Source organism: Petaurus breviceps, unplaced genomic scaffold (genome assembly GCF_028583685.1).
Source record: "Petaurus breviceps papuanus isolate PSGF00001 unplaced genomic scaffold, PetGlider_PUasm1.0 139, whole genome shotgun sequence".
NCBI classification, from domain to species: domain Eukaryota; kingdom Metazoa; phylum Chordata; class Mammalia; order Diprotodontia; family Petauridae; genus Petaurus; species Petaurus breviceps.
The window spans coordinates 5,520,390-5,535,529 of NW_027185697.1; the positions used below are offsets into that span (position 1 = coordinate 5,520,390).

Here is a 15,140-nt window from a genome sequence, read left to right on the forward strand (position 1 = left end):
TTCTTTTGCTTTATCTGAGATAATGATTGCTACCCTTACTTGTTCACTTTAGCTGAAGCATAATTGATTCTACTCCAACCTTTTACCTTTACCCTGTGTTTACCCCCTTGTTTCAAATGTGTCTCTTGTAGACAACATATTGTAGGACTGTGGTTTTTAATCCATTCTGCTGTCCACCTCCATTTTATGGGAGAGTTCATCCACCCCACAGTTATATTATTATTCCCTCCCCTACTTATGTTATTCCGTCCTTGAACCCAAACCAATGAGTGTAAATTTTATACAGTGCTCCTCTCCCTCCCTCCTTTCCATTGATTATGTTTTTGTTTCTTTTCACATTATAATCCTAAACTTAACTGATTATGTTGATTCCCCTTTGAACCAGAAACAATGAGAATAAAGTTCCTATGATGTTCATCTTTCTCCCTCCTTTCCCTCTACTATAGTATGTCTTTATGCCTCTTTGTGTGGCATAGATTACCTTTTTCTGTGTCATCCTTTCCTTTTCTCCCATTAGAATCCTTTTGTACCACTTGATAACATTAGTTCATTTATACCCATGCTCTCTATATGTGTATATCCCTTATAAATGTCACAAAAATTATAAAAAAATCAATATTGACAGGTATCAGCTCCTCATATAGGGATGTCAATATTTTGCTCTTATGGAATCCCAAGTTGTGTGTGTGTGTGTGTGTGTGTGTGTGTGTGAGTGAGTGTCTATTTTCCTTGTTTACCTTTTTCTGTTTTTCTTGAGTCTTGTAATTAAAGATTAAATTTTCCATTAACTCTGGTTTTTCATCAGGATAGTCTGGAAGTCCCTTATTTCATTAAATGGCCATCTCCCTGCCTGATAGATTTATGGTCATTTTTGTCAAGTTGTTCATCCTTGGTTGCAGTCATAGCTCTTTTGCCTTGTGAAATATCAAATTCCAATCCCTCTGATGGATTAATGTAGAAGCTGCTAGGTCCTGTGTAATACTGACGTTAGTTCCATGGTATTCCAAGTGTTTCTTGTGGCTGCTTTGCAGTATTTTCTCCTTGACCTTGTAACTCTGGAATTTGTCTAATATATTTCTTGGAGTTTTCAATTTAGGATATCTTTCAGGAGAGGTCCAGTGAATTCTTCAATTAACTATTTTACCCTCTGATTCTAGGACTCAGGACAGTTTTCTTTGGCAATCTCTTGGAGGATGCTGTCCAGGCTGCTCTTTTCATCATGGTTTTCCAGTAGACCAGTAATTTTTAGATTTTCACTCATGGATCTGTTCTCAAGGTCAGTTATTTTCCAGTGAGAAGTTTTACACTTTCTCCTAATTTTTTCACTGTTCATATTTTGTTTGTCTGACTCTTGATGCACTGTACAGGCCTTAGCTACAATTTGACTGGTTCTAATTTTTAGTGAACTATTTTCCTCAGTTAGTTTTTGAAGCTCATTTTCTATATGTTCACTTTTCATTTTAAGGAGGTATTTTCTCCAGTTAGATTTTGAACTTCCAATACCAGTTCATCAATTTTACTTTTTTTTGAGGGGCAATTGGGGTTAAGTGACTTGCCCAAGGTCACAAAAGTAGTAAGTGTTAAGTGTCTGAGTTTGCATTTGAACTCAGCTCCTCCTGACTCTTGGGTTGGTTCTTTATTCATTGCACCACGTAGCTGCCCCAACCAATTTTACTTTTTAAGGATTTATTTTCTTCAGTGAGATTTTTTTTTAATTTTTTCCCAGTTTGGTCATTGTATATTTAAAATTATTTTCTACCTCTCTAATTTGGCATTTAAAATCTTTCTTGAGCTTCTCCAAGAATGCTTTTGTGGCTTGAGACTACTTCATATTTCCTTCTGTGGTTTCAGGTGTGAGTATAGAGTCCATATTGTCCTCTGAATTACATTGTTCTTGCTTAATATAATAGGATCATATCATTTTGATTTCACAGATTCCTTCTTACCTATTGTGATTGACTATGTCCTGAATTTTTAGTGGATATCTTCTTGTGGGGTACAGATGTAGTGTACTTCTCAGGCTGGGAGGTAAGAGTTTGGTTGGTAACTTAGTGCGCTGTAGCCTCTGGGTGTCTAGATTGAGGCCAAAGCCAGGCCTCTCAGTGTTCCCCAAGAGTTACCCTGAGGCAAACAGAGTAACCAGTGAGGCAAGGGTGGTCTGGACACATTAGGTTTCCACCTCTCTGCCTCTGGTCTACCACTCAGGAAGGATCAGCACCTGGTGGTCCACAGGACTGGTGTCTGCAGATTCTCCTGATGGTGCTAAGGCACACCTGGGCTTGGGTTGTTAATGCTTGCTGTCTCCACCCCACTGGGATTCAGGAGCTCCTGCTGCTCAGCTGAGGTGGGGCTTGTTGGGACATTTCCTGCCTTTCACATCAGACTGTTGTAAGGTAATGCCAAGGAAAGGCAACTTCCCAAGGTTCAAAATACCAGCATAGGTGCTCTCCATTTTATTCAGTGACAACCCAAGAACAGAGAAGATCAAAACATGACATCATTCAAAATACAGCATTTACTAAGTGTGATTAAATAATCTCCAAGTATTACCCCACCCCCGGACCTTCCATTCATTCAATCAATTACAAAGTCCCTGTTCTAAATACTACTCCACCCCTAGACTGTACCTTCATTTAGTCCACTGCAAAGCCCCTCTTCTCAAATGGAGATTAGTTTCCAATCTAAGTAAAGTATATTCATTTGTTCAACCATAGAACACAAAAAGGTCAAAAGTTCCCCACCCCTGGATCACAATTGAATCTATCCCAGAGTTACATCAAGTTTAAACACAGCACTTAATACCCAAATGGAGGTCTTTTCTTCATCTTGACACAAGGCAAGTTCTCAGCAATCTTAGTTCCTGGGGAGACAAGGCTTAGCAAGGCCACAAGATACATTGCTAGTCTCTTCATTAATTCATCCTCTGTCTGCAGAACAGTCCTAGAACCCCTGAAAACATTAGCAAAGCCCTCTCCCAGAATTTCTGTAAACATACAACAAGAAAATCCTTCTTCAGTGCTTCTGAACCAACAGAAAGGTTCCCAGACCCCTGCAACAACAGCACTGTCCTTCACCAGTGGACAGTATTCACTGTCTGCAGGACAGTCTCAGGATCTCTTAGCCAACAGCCAGGTTCCAGGACTTCTTCAACAACAGGACTGTCTTTCACCAGTGGACAAATCTGGCAAAACAACATCAAAACAGACAGACAAAGTACCAGCAAAACAGCCATGTCTCCTCAGTCCTTGGCAGCTCCGGGGGCAGGTCTCAAAAGTCCAGGGCGATTCAAAGTGGCCCTCAGCAATCCTCTCAGTCTCTCTCTCTGCCTCCACGAGGTGCTGCTTCCAAAAAGTTCTTCTGCCTCTCTCTTGTGTCTCTCCAAATCTATGTCACCAGCTCCTCCCAGTTCAGCACTTTCTTTTCAAGTCAACAAGTCCATCCCACAGGTGGGATTAACAAGCTCTGGGTTTTAACACAATCAGTTTGAAAACCAAGCCAATACAGGGGAATCTTTATATTCCATCACTATCACACCTGTGTACTGCTTCACTTATGCCCTTCTTTTGGTCTCCCATGCCTGAGGCTGTTTCGATTCATTGAGGGTTTTACTCTGGGTGGGTCATTTATCTATGGGTTTTCTGGGTCAGGGATGGGGGATCAGAGCAGCTAGGGTTTACTCTGCCATCTTGGATCCTGGAAAATCAGGTAGGTGATTTTTAAATATCCAGGCTGTGGGCTGGTAGCCCAGGAGAAGCTGCTGTTGCTGCCGTGGGCCCTGTGCTTTCTCTTATGAAGCTCCTATGGATCCTCTATCCTGTGGTGAGATAGCTGCAAATTGCCCTTGGGATGAATGGATCTGCTGGCTAGCGCACCTTCTCACTAAGCTGTAGTCTACTCTTCGGTCTGTGCTGGCGCAAATCCCACATGTTCCACACTTCCTCTGCCCATACTTAATTGGCCACTTTCCTGAACTGGGAATCTGCCACACTCTGTCTCCCAATGGGTTCTGTCACTCTAAAATCCATTCAGATTCACTTTTTAATTTTTAATGACAGAATGCATGGAGGAGCTTAGAAAAGTTCCTGCTTCCTTTCTGCCATCCTGGCTACCAACTACTGTCTTTTGTGTACGTAGTCTATTCCATTTATCCACCACTCTATCTCTTATACAGTACCAAGTAGTTTTGATGACTGCAGCCTTGTAATACAGTATAAAATCTGGTCTGGCTAGGCCTAGCATTTCTTTTCATTAATTACCTTGATATTCTGGACCTTTTGTTCTTCCAGATGAATATTGTTTCTATTTTTTCTAGCTCCATAAAATAATTTTTGTGCAGTTTGATTGGTATGGCACTAAATAAGTAAATTTATTTAGGTAAAATTATCATTCTTATTATATTAAGTCAACTTAACAACAAGCATCTGATGTTTTTCCAATTATTAAATCTTACTTTATTTGTGTGAAAAGTGTTTTGTAATTATGTTCATAACATTCCTAGGTTTGCTATTGCAGGTAGACTGCCAAATATTTTATAATGTCTACAGAAACATTAAATGAAGTTTCTCTTTCTATTTCTTGCTGTTGGCCTTCCTTAGAAATATATAGGAATGGGGCGGCTAGTTGGTGCAGTGAGTAAAGTGCTGGCCCTGGAGTCAGGAGGACCCGAGTTCAGTTCCGGCCTCAGACACTTAACACCCACACACACACAAAACAAACAAAGAACAACAAAAAAAAACCTAGCCATGTAACCTTGGGCAAGTTACTTAACCCCGAATGCCCTCCAAAAGGCAGCAAAAAAAAAAATTTTATATATATATATATAAAAAGAAAGAAATATATAGGAATTTGTGTGGGTTTATTTTATATCCTTCAAGTTTGCTAAAGATATTTATTATTTCAAGTACTTTTTTACTTGATTCCCTAAGTATATCATATCTACAAAGAGTGATAACTTTGTCTCTTATTTGCATATGCTAATTCTTTTAATTTCTTTTTTCTTTTCTTATTGCTACAGCTAATATTTCTAGTACCAAATTGAATAATAGGGATAATTGTAGATATCCTTGTTTCATCCCCTCTCTTGTTGGAAATGTTTCTAGTTTATCCCCATTGCATATAATACATGCTAATTGTTTTAAGTAGATACTAATTATTGTTATTATTATTATTTGGAGTGGGAAAGGCAGTACAATTGGGATTAAGGGATTTGCCAAAGGTCACATAGCTAGTAAGGGTGTCAAGTGTCTGAGGCTAAATTCAAAATCAGATTCTCCTGACTCCAAGGTCAGTCAGTGTTCTATTCAATGTGCCAGCTAGTGGCCAGATTGCTTATCATTTTTAAGGAAGATGCCAATTATTTCCAAGCTTTCTAATTGGTGTTGGGAATTGGTGTTGTATTTTGTCAAAAAAGTTTTTTTTTTTTCTGCATCTATTGAGATGATCAAATTGTTCCTTTTAGTTTTGTCTTTGATATGATCAATTACACTGATGGTTTTCCTAATATTGAACCAACCCTGCTTTCATGGTATAGATCTTATCTGATCAAAGTGAATTATTCTCATAACAAATGGCTATACTCTTTTTGCTAATATTTATTTAAAAATTTTTATCTATATTAATGAGGAAAATTAATCCATAATTTTCTTTCTCAGTTTTGACTCATCCCTGTTTACGTATTAGTACCATCTTTGTAACATAAAAATAATTTGCTAGGAATCCTTCACCAATTTTCCCAAATAGTCTATATAGTAGTTTAATTAATTTTTCTTTAAATGTTTGATGGAATTCACTTGGAAATCCATCTGGCCATGGAATTTTTTCCTAGCAAGTTCTTTGATGCCTTGCCCAATTTATGTTTTTTCTGATATGGGTTTATTTAAGCATTTTACTACCTCTTCTGATGATCTGGGCAATTTATATATTTGTACATATTCATACATTTCACTAAGATTGTCAAATTTATGGGCATACAATTGGGCAAAACATTTCCTAATCATAGCTTTAACTTACTCTTCACTGGTGATAAATTCGCCCTTTTCATAATTGTAATTTCTTTGTTTTTTATGCAAATTAACCAATATTTCATCAGTTTTACTGTTTTTTTTTTCCAAAAGACCAATTCTTAGATTTATTTATTAGTTCAATAGATTTCTTAATTTCAATTTGATTGATCTTTCTCTTGGTTTTCAGTATTTGTAAGCTGAGATTTAATTGAGGGTTTTAAGTTGTTCTTTTTCTAGCTTTTTCAGGTGCATGCATAATTCATTGATCTTCATTTTATTCATGTAAACATTCAGAGATATAGAAATTCCCCTAAGAACCACTTTCATGGCATCCTGTATATGTTGGTATCTTGTCTCATTATCATCATTTCCTTGAATGAAATTATTGATTCTATGATTTGCTGTTTGACCCACTCCTTCTTTAGGATTGGATTATTTCATTTTCCATTAAATTTTCATCTATCTTTTCATGGCCCTTTTTTATATATAATTTTTATTGCATTATGATCTGAAATGGATGCGGTTAATATTTTTGTCTGCCTGCACTGAATAAGGATGTTTTTTTGGCCCTAGTATATGGTAATTTTTTAAATATGTGTGATATACCACTGAGGAAAAGGTTAAATTCTATCTCCATTCAATTTTCTAACTAGGTCTCCCATAAACACTACTTCAAAAATGTTATTCACCTCCTTAACTTCTTTCTCATTAATTTTGAAGCTAGATTCTTCAAGTTCAGAGAGGGGGAGGCTGAGGTCCCCCACTAATATAGTTTTGCTATCTATTTCTTCCTTTAACGCACTTCAATTCTCCTCTAAGAATCTGGATGGTATACCACATTTGGGTGCATATGTGTTTAGTATTTTTACTCCATTGTCTATGGTACCTTTTAGGAGTATAACATTTACTTGCTTAGGTCTTTTGATTAGATCTTTTTTTTTACTTTTGCTTTGTTTAAGATTAGGATTACTACCCCTCGTTTTTTTTTTATTATTTCAATTGAATCATAATATAGTCTACTCCAGCCTTTCATCTTTACCCTGTTTCAAATATGTTTCTTGTAAACATCATATTGTAGGATTATGATTGTTTTTAAGCAACTGGTGTTAATAACTTGCTCAAGGTTACAGGGCCAGGTCTTTCTGGGTGAGTGCTGTGTCTGAGCCTGGATTTGATCCCAGGTCATCCCAACTCTGGGGCTGGTGTTCTTACTCACTGTGCTACCTGGCCATCCCAGGATTGTGATTTTTAATCCACTCTGTTCTCCACCTCTGTTTTATGAGAGAGTTAATCCCATTCACCTGCAGAGTTATGATTCCTATCTGTATCTTTTATTTTTTCCTTCCTATTTCCCTGCCCCCCCCATTTATGTTTTTACTCATCTTTTCTGCCTTACCCTCCTACAAAGTGCTTTTGCTTTTGATCACTGCCTCTCTCAATCTTGCCTCTTTTTTATCAGCCCCCCTCCCTTTTCTTCCCCTTTTACCATGTACTGCCTGTATGGCAAGTTATATTTCTATGCTTAACTGCATATTCTATTTCCTCCTTGAATCAAACCTGAATAGGAGTAAAGTTCAAAAAATGCTCAACTCCTGCTCTTCTTTCCCTCTATAATAATATGTTTTGGGGCCTCTTAATATGATGTAATTTACCCTTTTCTGCATCCTCCTTTCCTCTTCTCACATTACAATAGCTTTGCACCCATTAGGTTTTTTTTTTTTTTAACATCATTTCAGTTAATTTATACACACAATCTCTGTTTCTCTATATACCTTAATTCTCAAGATTTACAAGTAGGGATGTAAACAGTTTGTGCTTAATGAATAACATGTTTTTTTTTTCTTTTGCTTTCCTTTTTATCTTTTTATGCCTCTCTTGTGTCTTGTATTTGAAGAACAAATTTTCCACTGGACTCTGGTCTTTTCATCAGGAAGGTATGGAATTGCCTGATTTCATTGACTGTCCATCTCCTTGCCTGAAATATTAAGCTCAATTTTTCTGGGAAGTCGATTCCTGGTTACAATCCAAGTTATTTTACCTTATGGAATATCGTATCCCAATCCTTCTGGTCTTTAATGTAGAATCTGCAAGTTCATGTGTGATCCTGACTGTAGTTCCCCAATATTTGATTTGTTTATTTCTGGCTGCTTGCACTATATTCTTCTTGACCTGATAATTCAATATTCCTTGGCATTTTCAATTTAGGGTCTCTTTCAGGAGGTGATTGATGGATTCTTCCAATGACTATTTTACCCTTTGCTTCTAAGACTTCAGTGCAGTTTTCTTTAATGATTTCTTGGAACATACTGTTATGGTTCTTTTTTTCATCATGGCTTCAAGTAGAGCAACAATTCTTAAATTATCTCTCCTGGATATATTTTCCAGGTCAATTGTTTTTGTGATGAAATATTTTGTCTTATCTTCTATTTTTCATTCTTTTTTTCTCTATGATTTGTTATTGATGTTTCATAGAGTAGTTAGCTTCCACTTGCCCAATTCCAGGGCAAGTGGATTTTAAGGAATTGTTCTCTTTAGTTAGTTTTTGTACTTCCTATTCCACTTGGTCAATTTTACTTTTTAAGGAATTGTCTTCTCCACTTAGTTTTTGTTCTTCTTCATGCATTTGTCTAGTTGTACTTTTTAAGGAGTTGTTTTCTTCAGTGAACTCTTTTTTTTCAATTTTTTTTCATTTATACTTTTAAATAATTGAACATTTTTTTTCTTCTACCTCTCTAATTTGATTGTTAAAATCATTCTTGAGTTCTTCCAAGATGTATTTTAGGCTTAAAACCAGTTTCTATTGCCTTTTGAGGTTTCAGATTTGGGTATATACTTAATGCTGTCCTCTTCTGAATTTGTATATTGATCTTCCCTGTCCCCATAGCAAGAATCTATGGTCTTTGCTTTTCCAAGTTTTTTGTTTTTGTTTCTTTTCCTTATCTGACATTTTTTTTTTTATCTGACTGACTTATCTGACTTTTTCCTGGCTTTTGAAGTGAGACTTGGTTTTGGGGCATAGAGGGCTCTGGCCCATGCTTCTTGCACTGGGATTTAGGGGTCTGTTTATTGATTTTGTGTACTGTAGCCTCTGTCTCTGACAACTAGAGTCTATATAATGCTGTAGCTCGCCTTGTGCCAAGCTGGTACTTTTGGTATGTACTGAGGTCTTGCTACATTTCTCCAGGGTTACACTAAGCTTATCGTGTAATTTATGCAGGAGGAGGGGCCTGGTTGCTAAAGGATTCCTCCTCCCCTGGGGCTTTGCTAGAGCATGGGTAGTCTCAGTCAAGAGTAGATGACCCTTTACACTGTTGTCTGACAACTATCCTGGCTATGTGAAGGCACAGTTTGGGGCCTGGTGTTGGTGCTTGCTGGATCCACCACCCTAGGCCTCAGAATTTCCTGCTGGTTCACTGAGGTGTGAATTGCTGCTTGTATGTTGGGATGCCTCCCATCCTATACTGATCCCTTTCAGTCACAGCAAGAAGATTCTTTTTCCATTAATCCCCCTAGTCTCCCAAGCTAAAAGAATACCATACCCCATTTTTCTTCTGGCTCCAGTATTCCAGAATTATTACTGGGGCAATATTCTCTGGGCTTTTCAAGCTCACTAAGGGAGGGTGAGAGCAATTTACCATTTACTCTGCCTTCTTGGCTCCTGGAAATATAATAGGTGACTTTCAAACATTCAGTCTGTGGACAAATAACTCCAGAAGTAGCTGCTGTTACTGCCATTGCCACAGGCCCTGTGCAGGACCTCACTTCTCTCTCACCCAGTTCTGACCAAACCCCTTCCCTCACTGAGAGATCTGAGAATCACCGCTGCTGCCAGTGACTCTGTCCATTGGGGTCTGTTCTGGTCTCAATATAGTCAGGTCTGCTCTAGAGCAGTCTATGTGCTTAGTGCTCCTGTCCCAGATCTATGCAAAAGATCCTTCTTGACAATCTTCCAGGTGGCTTTGGGCTGGAAATCTGCCACACTTTGACTGCAGATTCTCCTGTTCTAAAATTTGTTCAGATTCACTTTTTAGAGGTAACTGAAGACATTTGTGGGGGATCTCAGGTGAGTCCCTGCTTTCTCTGTACCATCTTGGCCCTGCCCCCCACCCCAATTACATTATTTTTATTTTGTATACATTTATATTTACTCCCCTCATTAAGCCATACACATTTTACATGTATTTGTTATCTCCTTCATTAGAATATAAACCTCTTTGGGAGTAGATAGCTGCATTCTTTGTACTTGTGTCCTCATTGCCTAGCATAGCACTTCTTAAACTGTGGGTCATAATCCCATATGGGGTTGCCAAAAAATTGGCAATAGTAATATATATGGACAATCAACAAAAATTACTTAATAATCAAACATATAATGAATCTGAGGTATTTCTGGCAGGCCTTGTCCCCTGTTGTAACCTGGAAATTCACTGCCGTCTTGGTTCTGAACACAAAGCATGTGCAATTTGTACTGCTGGTTTTCTGCAGCTAGGCCACACCAGTGAAACTGACAAAATGGTTGCAAATGGGAAAAAAAAATTTAAGAATCCCTGACCTGGCACAATGTCTGCTATGTAATAAACACTCAGTAAATGCTTATTTTCTTCCTTCATTTTTCCTTACATATGAGGAATGTAAGCCCGAGAAATTATTACTTTTCCCAGATGATATAGCAAATGGATATCTGAGACAGAATTTAAACTCAGTTTGTCATGCCTGCTACTAAATGTGATAGCCACTCTGTCACTTAACTGACACAAAGTTTAAATTTCAAATGAATTTCAAGAGAAAAATGGAGACTAGTTTTTAACAATAATAGCAATGAAAATGACAACAATTTAATATTAATGTAACACTTTAAGATTTACAAAGCATATGAATATGTATTTATATATAATCTTGTTTGATACAACAATGCTGGTGGCAGTTGTTATTAGTTTTACAAATGAGAAAACTGAGGGTTAGAGAGGAAAGGTGACTTACCCAGGGTCACACAATATTCTTTCCAATTCATAGCCTAACTTTCTCCTATATATGATCAATATAGGAATCTGCCTAGACAAGTATCAACTTTGCTTTTCTCCCTGGGAGTTGTAACCATGCCTGGGCAAAAAAGAGACTTCACTACAATGGAAAATTTGTGTCCTCAGCCACCTTTATGCTTCTTACACTGATATGTTTTTTTTCCCCATAGTGACTATACCTTTATCTTGCCTCATGATCTTCTGGAGTACAATGCAGTAGGTACAATCATCCTAGAGCAGTGAAAGTTCTGGACCCCATGTCTATGGGAGGCAGATCCTAGAAGCAGGTCATCATCTCCAAAGACATATGTCCATGGACTCCTTAATACAGAGCCAAGATTATGCTGGAGCCAGCTTAAACTAGTGGAAAAGTCAATTGTTAAACTTTCAGTTTGAGCATTTATACCTCAGAAATTAGCTAATGCTAAAAATCAGAGTTTCTTACTCCATTCATTATCTAAACTTTATATTATTTTAGCAATGAAGACTAAACTTAAAATCTATTCTCCATAAATGGGAAATGCTTGTTAAATATTTACCAGCCCATCCCTTACCAAAGTCCACCTTCCCTTCCAAATCAATGAAGGAAAGGGCCAGACTGTGCCTCTTCTCTAGATAATAATAGCAGGACTGAGGTCTGGCTGTCCTTTTTGTACTCTTGTTAAATATTTTTTCTGCCCCAAGAAAAGTGTAAGATACGTCTTTCCCCTTAACTACCTGGAAAGAGGAGAGTGCTAAATTTCCTTTCTTCTACAATTAGAAATTCATTTAACATAAATACATTTTTCTTTTTAAATAAAGACTTTGTTGTTGTTATTATTAGCTCATTTCAGTCATGTCCAACCCTTCTTGATGCCATTTGGTATATCCTTGGCAAAGATATGGGACTGATTTGCAATTTCCTTCTCCAGTTCATTTTGCAGATGAGAAAACTGAGGCAGTATGAGGTGATATCCCCAGGGTCACACAGCTAGTATGTATCTGAGGTTAGAGTTGAACTCAAGGAGAGAGTCTTCTATATTCCAGGCCCAGTGCTATAACCACTGCACCACCTGCCAGCAATGAGACAAAAATGAGAAATTCAGCCCCCATTGTGAGTTTAGACAACATGCCAGATTTCACCCTGTGATTATGTGTTGAGAGAAGGAGAATTATTAGACGTAGAAGGGCCTTTTTATCTTCTAATATAACCTCTAATTAAAAAAAAAAAGATGGGATGCAGCTGAAGCCCAGATAAGTTAAATGAATGGCCCACGGTCATGCAGAATTGAAAAATAATGAAGATGAAATCAGAAACCAGTTTGTTTGACTCCAGACAATCCAGATCAATGCTCATTTCATCCCTACTGCACTTCTGCCATTGCCCAAAGGGATAGAACAGTATGTGAACACTGTACCATAAGCTGTTTTAATTTCTCAATCCTTTCCTTATTACCTGCATGACCTCAAACAAGCTATTTAATTTTTCTGAGCCAAATTTTCTTCAAAAAAAATGTTTTAAATCACTATTGATTGGGAAAATGCAAATTAAAACTACTTTGAGTTAACACCTCATCAGATTGACTATCATGGCAGAAAAGGAACAAGGCAAATTCTAGAGGGAATGTGGGGGAAAAAAGAGACATAAATGAACTACTGGTGGCGTTTTGAACTGGTTCAGCCATTCTGAAGAATGATTTGGAAGTATGTCCAAAGGGCCATTAAACTGTGCATACCCTGTGACCCAGTAATATCACTACTCAGCCCACTTTCCAAAGGGATCAAAGAAAAATGACATATATATATATATATATATGTGTGTGTGTGTGTGTGTGTGTGTGTGTATGTGTGTATGTATGTATAAATGTACATATAATATTTATAACTTTTTTTGTGGTGGCAAAGAATTGGAAATTGAAGGGATGTCAACTAATTAGACAGTGAATGAAAAAGTTATGTATATAATTGTGATGGAATACTATAGCCAAGAAGATATGACAAGGGTGCTGGTTTCAGGAAAAAAAAAACAAACAAACCTCGAGAAGACCTACATGAATTTTTTTCAAAGTATAATGAGCAGAACTAGAACATTATACATAAACATATATATATATACACATATGCATATATACATATGCATATATACACACATATACATAAATATGTAAATTCGCTTTATTTTTCTTGCTTTTTTTTGGAGAAGGCAAAGCAATTAGGGTTAAGTGACTTGCCCCAAAGTCACACAGCTAGTTAAGTGTCAAGTGTTTGAGGTCACACTTGAACTCAAGTCCTCCTGAATCCAGGGCTTTTACTCTATTCACTATGCCACCTAGTTGCCACTCTTGCTTATTTTTTGGCAACATGGGCTGGTATGGAAATATGTCGGGTTTTTTTTTTTATGATTTCACTCATATAGTTGCTTTATTGCTTACATTCCCAATAAACGGGGGTGGGGATAAAGGGAGAGAGATTGCAGAAGTCAAATTTTTAAATGTCAATCAATCAAATTATAAAGTAAAAATAAATCCTTGTTGACTTCACAAAATACAAAATCACTGTCATACTTGAATTTATAAATCAATGATACCAGGGTGTAAGAAGACAGATGTGAGGCACTGGAGATATTCCCTGTATTCAGGTTTTCTGAGGGCTGGTTGCAGTCAAATGAGCCAAGGTAACAAAGGTTTAGAATGGCAAGATGTAGATGGCTCCACCTAGTTCTTATTCAATTTTATTCTTGTCAGTAGGAGTTTAAAACAAAGACATTCAAGACCTCTCTAGAATTTTGTTGGTGGTATCTTACAGGAAAAGCTTATAATAAAATTCTCCCTTACTGTTTGAATAAATAATCCATGAATGCAATTATCTAGTCCGTCCTTGAGTATGAAAACGTTCTCAATAAGTCATTCCTCTACATAAATTCCTTGGGGACAACCATGCTCTTTACAATTTATCAGTTCTTATCAGTGTGACTATCTGTCCACTGATTTGCTGACAATGTGTAATAATTGTCTTTTTAAATTTATCACATGGACTGAAAGGGAAAAATAATTTTTATAACTTCTTAATATTGAAGACATTATTTTAAATATGATGATTAGCTCTTGAGAACCAATGTGCAAAAGTACCAACAGGATTTTTTGTTTCAAGGGTAATTGAAAGACAGCACTGATTTGGAATATGTACAACTGGTTTCACATCATGGTTCTGCCTCTAAGCAAGCTGTAAGACCTAGGAGGAGTGATATCAAATCTCTGAGTCACAGAATCTTCATTTATACACGTTTAAGGAGAGCATTTACATTAAAAAAAAAGTACACTCAATTTTTATGAGACTACAATACATCTATCTTGAATTGTAGTCTAATATATGCAAATGGAATTTAGCATTGTGGGTATTTGCTCCAATTATTCAAATCTTGACTTACCCACATCTATTCATCCTGTGTTACCCTTGCTCATATCATCTTGTAGACTTACAAGAGAAACCTACCAGACATACAGGAGACGTCTTGCCTTTCTCCTGGCAAGCGAAGCATATCCCATAAATAAGGGATGAGTTTGTTCCCATTTTCCACCCATGAAGAGACCATCTTATCTTTTGCTCTTATGTTTTGGGGGACATCAAACATAGTGTTACAAATTTTAATAAATTAATAAGATAGTCATTTTAGACACTATGATAGACACTGACGACATGACATATAAGAACTTAAATTCTATCGAGAGAAGGAGGCTTCCATTCTCTACATAAATCTTACCCAAAATGGTACACCCATTGCTCCCTGGAGAAATTTTGCTCTCATTCTTACTTGTATGCAGTTGTTTTCAGCTCACTAACACCCACTATATACTACTGCACTACTCTCCCGGAGATATATTCAATTCTAGAGAGACTGCCATTCAATGACTTGTACCTCAAAATGCTGGTAGGATATTGTTTAAAAATTATATATATATACCTTAATTTTAGGTAGAATTTTGAGTCCATTAAAAAAATGCAATTTCGTAAAATAATCCAGTATGCTTTCCATATGTTAAATTCTGGGCCCAACTTATTACGATTATTTGGCATCTGCCAAGTGATAGATAGATAGATAGATAGATAGATAGATAGATAGATAGATAGATAGATAGAT

The 15,140-nt window shown here is 36.9% G+C and overlaps 1 long non-coding RNA gene across 1 annotated transcript in view; it reads left to right on the forward strand.

The window, feature by feature from the left end:
• LOC138146003 (uncharacterized) overlaps positions 1-15,140 on the forward strand; it is a 104,112-nt gene that overhangs the window by 60,070 nt on the left and 28,902 nt on the right. The window contains exon 2 of the long non-coding RNA XR_011164360.1: positions 1,158-1,276. This is a non-coding gene — a long non-coding RNA (uncharacterized lncRNA). The remainder of the gene's footprint in view (positions 1-1,157; positions 1,277-15,140) is intronic.